Here is a 6,000-nt window from a genome sequence, read left to right on the forward strand (position 1 = left end):
CCTACGTGGCAATCTATTGCCTTTCATGTTTTCTAGCCAATGGTAGATATTCTAATGTGGTTACTAGAGGCAATTGTAGTTCTCCTTGGAAGCCGATCACGCGTTTGCATCCACAAGTGTCCAATTTCCTGTCATTGAAAGTGGGGAATGGGATGAGTATCCTATTTTGGGAGGGTGTTTGGTTAGGAGATTCCTTGTTCGATAGACCTTTTCGACTCCTTTACAGATTGGTTCGTACTCGGGATGTTTCAATAGCGTCGGTGGCATGTTCTAATGTGGCACCCATTTCATGGAATCTTGGTTTTCGTAAGAATTTAAATGATAGGAAGGCTGGTGAGTTGGCTTCTTTGTTTTTATTGATTGATGGGGTTTTTCTTTCTTCCTCTTGTGATAGTAGGGTTTGGAATATTAGTTCTTCAGGGGTCTTCTCTTGTAAATCTTTGTTCGATAAACTCATTGATGATCCCTTTGTTTACTCTTCATAAGAAAATTTGGAAAGCGGTTGTTCCTCATAAAGTGAAGTTTTTCATGTGGCCCTTAGCTCAAAAGGGTGTCACAACCAATCACTTTCTTTGTCTTCAAATGGTGTGTGATGTGTAAGAGGAACTCGGAATCGGCGGATCATTTATTTGTGCACTACCCGGTGGCTTTTGCTTTATGGTAGCGTTTGTTTGGCCTATGTGATGTTCAGCGGCTTGCTCCGCGGGATTGCATTCATATGCTTCTTGTTAGGTTCAATGGATTGGGCGGCAACAAGAGAGCCAAAACAATGTGGTCTTGTATTGTGTTTGCTATTTCTTGGACTATCTGGTTGGAGAGAAATGCACAAATCTTTGACGGCAAGGAATTAGATGAGGAGGCTTTGTGAAATAGGACGGGATATTTGGCTTCATTTTGGGCATTTGCTTCTCCTCCTCTTGAAGGAGTTTTTTTTTTCTTGATTTCTAAGGATAGGTCTGCTGCTTGCCATCTCTAGTGCTAGGAGTTCAACGTTATTTGTTTTGACTGTTTTGCCTTCTCTTTCTCTATTTGTTTAAGGACTTCTTGTCTTCTCTCATTCTTCTTTTTTAATAAAATTCTTTGTTGATGCTCAAAAAAATGTTTCTTGAAACTATTTCCACTCTTTGTGTTTCGTCCTTAAACTATTAATTTTATTTATGCTAAATTACAACTGCACCCCTTGAGATTTAAGTTAAAATACGAATTGCCCCCTATAGTTTTGAAAATTACAAGTACCTCCTTGTCAAAAAAATTTATTTACTAAAATTAATAGAAAAAATGAAATTCTTAACCACTCTCCTATACAATAATAAAATTACTTGAATTTTTAATTGAAATATATTTATGATATCATTAAAAATTGTTAATTGACTTGATGATTTATTAATTAAAGAAGTCATTGGTTATGCAATTAGAAACTTGAAGTGGCGAGATGTAATTTACAGAACTATAGGGAGTAATTTGTATTTTAAGCAAATTTCAGGGGGTGTATTTGTAAGTTACCCTTTATTTTTATTTAGTCATAAAGATTTTAATTTCAACTAAAGTAGTCCAATTGAATGTTAAAACCTAATTTGATGGGCAAAAAGTCGTTTTAATAATTGAACAATTTAAACCACATGAACCAACAATCATTTTTTTCATTCGCTAATTTGAATTGAGGGTTACAGAAGAGGATGGGTGTATGGTTGTCTATGAAGCATGGGTACTTTGGAAAACTTGCTGTACCTGTACCGAGTACTTACCGGCGTACCGTACCTCATATGGTACTTCTGCATACGTACTGGGTACACGAAATACGTACCCAAGTTTTTTCTTCTTAATTTTTGACGTACCCAGTATATATTCAAGCCGTACCGTACCTCAGTTGAAACAATATTTTCCTTCTACTACAGAGATAAAACTCATTTCATTAGACTTCTTTTTTATTTTTTGTTTTATGCTTAGCATGATTTTAAAATTAAACTATAGTTTGTAAGTTATTTAATATATTGAGATTTAATTTTGATTTATACTTTTACTTTTGGCATTAAATGTTAAATATTGGTTGAACCTTAACAAATTAAACCATTTAATTAATTTTTGCATTTCTCTAAATTAGAAATAAATATTTTTTTACAAGCGTATCAAGCCGTATTCGTACCCTATTTTTTTTGAATTTTACAGTATCGACGTACCCGTATCGTATCAGTACAGTACTCGTACCCGCACCCGTGCTTCATAGATGGTTGTAGAGTGTAAGTTGTCTAATATAGTTGTTGTATGATTTAGGCTATGTTTGGCATAGCTAACAAATCTACATTTTTTTGCCCATTGTTTTTTAAGTGATTTTTTTTAAAAATTTGTGCCAGAACTTTTTACTTTTTAGGTTTGTCAAGTCGAAATGGATCTTATCCACCCAAAAAGTCTAAATGGATCTTCAAAGTAGGAAGAAATTGAAAATTTCCAAAAAAAGCTCACTAGAGAAAAAAAAACTCAAAAAAGACAATTTTAAAGTTTTTTTTAGTTGCTTTTAAGGTCTGTTTAGTCTAGTAAGACTTAAAAGTGAATTTTTTTTTGAAATTTTCTTTTTATAAAGGTTCACTAAAGGCGAAAAAAGGCCAATAAAAAAACTATTGCCAAACCCACTATTAGGTTGTCTAAACTGTAAAATTATCTTTTTGCCTAGTGGATTAGGTTTCCCTTATTATTGATTTGGATGGGCTGTCTCTAATTGGACCATATGAACTGAAATCAAATTTTTAGGGATTAACTAGATAAATTGATAGTTTAGGGGTGAAATAGAAAAAAACGGCAATAGTTTACGGGATAAAACTGAAATTAATCCTAAAAATTATGTAGTAAACTGATATAAGAGGTGGTTGATATTGCAAATAGTTAATCTTTGTAATTTAGTTTTCTTGAACTGCTGTAATGAAAGGAGAATTAGTTGTTGACCTATCATATTGTTATCTAGTTGAATAACTGTTTAAATGTAGTTGTAGAAGGGCAATGAAGTAGCACGATGGTGAGATGACTTTGTCTATTTTTTTATGTCACCAAGATTCTGAAAAGCGGTTGCGGTCGCCGTAACGGTAGCGGTGGTGCGGTTGCAGTTGTGGGGTGTAAAGGCCGTAGCGTAACGGTTGTGGTAACCGAAACAATGAATTTTTTTATTTTTCGTACAATTTGAAAAAAACTTACTGATACGTTTATTTTTTTTCCATGATCATATTTATTGGGTTTAAAATAAATATTGATCAATTTTTATAAATTTTAAAGTATGATCCAATATATTTCATATTTTTAAATCACTATAAACTGAGTTTTTTATATTTTATTTTGATAATTAATGACTTTATATTATACAAAAGATCAATCACTAACTATTATATATAAGATAAATAATGACAAAAGTAAGAGAATAAATAAGAGTCTAAATATATATATATATATATACATACATATTTTAACCAAGCTAAATAGATAATGACCACACTTATTATTATTATTTTCAAACAATATATAGATAGACACACACAAACAAAATGGTTGAGTGATAGCAGCTGAATAGAATAACATAGGTCTTACAGCTTCAAGAAATCAATAACTTGTTCTTCATCTTCCCTCTTCTCTCTCTCTATCTCTATCTCTTACTCCTCCATTTTCTCTCTTTATCTTCCCTCTTCTTCCCCTATTTTCAGTTTTTTTGTGTGTTCTTTTTCTTCGAAAGAAGCAGTTCAGAACCATTACGTAACGGTGTGTAACAGGTCGTTACGGCACCGTTACGATCGCTACGGCAGCCGCTACGGCTGACACACCTGTGAATCTTAATCACACTGCAAAAGCGGCCGTAATGGGTGGCAGTAACCATTACAACCGTTACGTAACGGTTGCGGCTGCTTTTTAAAACCTTGCATGTGAGAATGCCTATTCCTTTCTCTAACTTAAGGAATAGTCATTCCATTCGATCATAGAATCACTACAAAACATTATCAATTAGCTACTACCACCATTCCTTTCTACTACCACTCCTTTCCATCAATGCCACCACCATTACTACTACTGCCATCGCCACGACCACCACCCTATTGTTGCCACCATCACAATCACTACTACCATTACTACATTATCACCACCACCATCGATGCCACAATTACAAGCACCACATCACCACCACAACCACCGCATCACCACAAACACACCACCATAACCACTACCACTACCTCCACAACCACCACCACTGCCACCCTACTACCGCCATCGCCGCCGCCGCCGATGCCACCACAACTACCACCGCTACAACTACCACCTCCACAATCACTACCACCATCGCTAGAATCACTACCCTACTACCTCCGCTTCTATCATCACCACTGCCTCTGCTGCTAAAACCATTACCTTACCGCCACTTTAACAAAAAGCATACAACCACCACCATTATTGCAAAACCACCACTCTGCTACTGCTACCGACCACCACCACCATCGTCACCGCCACAACCATTACCTTACCACCACTATCACCATTTTTACAAAAATCACATTACCTTTATCGTGAGAACCACCACTCTACTACCACTACCTGCCACCACCATTGTCGCCGCCACAACCAACACCACCACCTCCACAAACACCACAACACTAGCTTACCCCACTACCGTCATAGTGACCTACCACCACCATCATCATAATACCAATACTATCATGACCACCGATGCCGCCACCAATACCACCACTGACCCCATCCCTTCCACAACTATCATAATCTATATGAATTTTTAACTTGTTTGTTACTAGCTTGTTATAATAATAATAATAATAATAATAATAATAATAATAAATAAAATCGAAAAAATAAAAATATTCTATTCTATGTCATTATCATTATATTTCTATGTCATTTCATGTTGGCAACCAAATAATGGAATGGGAATGAACATTCCATTCTATTCAACCTTGCATTCCATTCCCACACTCATTCCATTCCTTCGTACCAAACACGCTCTAAGTGTTCTAGGTCTCACTATGCGCCCCCATCATCTCTAGGCCTACTTAGGTCTTCTCTTCCTCCACCTCCAGTGCTCTCAAGCCACTAAAGTGCCCGTCATTTTCCCAAAGGTTCACAACCGACCACCTCTAACCTCACTTAACCACAACTACCAAGCACACAAAATGCTATTTGAAACTTCCAAGTTTTCTTGGTGGTTGTATTCAACAATTTTTGCAATAATAGCTTGGTTCACAGCCTCAAGGCTCAACTTATGTATATTGAGATTATACAGAAAAGATAAAAGCTCAGCTATGCAACTTCTAAGGTACCTCTTTATATCGTAGTTCTTCGCAATCCTATTTGATACCCACTTGACCAACATCTTATCTAATCCCAATCTTCAAACCATGTTGAGGTTTTCAATAATTTTCAACAAAACACAATTTTATTTAACTTCTGCTCTGGTTGTAGGGAGATACTTTAGAACTAGAAGCTTATACTTTACAAGAAGCACCTTCTGCGAAGGGGTAAGAAACTTCCAAGGCCCTCTCTTGACAAGCTACACTTGGCCGTGACTGGATAATAGAGTAGTGTTATTTTATCCATTATGACGTCTATAGAGTACCATTCCAATAAACACCCACCTTTTGAAGGGAGAAAAATAACGATCAAGCCACACATTTGCCTTCACAACAACCACGCTGTATTGTTGTTTATGCTTGTTGCTCTCCATTGTCATGAATACTTTCTCATACTATACTAGTAGACAACGTAATCAAGTTCTGTGAATAAGCAGTGTGTTAAGTTTAGAGCTTGAGGTAGTGAATTCTGATTCATAGTTTAAATACATAATTTGTTTAAATGGCTCAAATCTTGAGGTTTAGCTGCTCCCTTTGCAATATTTCTTGGGAGTTTTAGTTGCGTTGATCTTCATTTCTTCTCATTTTCTTGCCCTGTTACTTCTGTAGTTTATAGTTATCTTGGAAATTAAATTCGAATGCTTTTGCAGTCAGCATGTTGGGTGATGGC

This window comes from Camellia sinensis, chromosome 2 (assembly GCF_055761805.1).
Source record: "Camellia sinensis isolate YWXY chromosome 2, ASM5576180v1, whole genome shotgun sequence".
Taxonomy (NCBI): domain Eukaryota; kingdom Viridiplantae; phylum Streptophyta; class Magnoliopsida; order Ericales; family Theaceae; genus Camellia; species Camellia sinensis.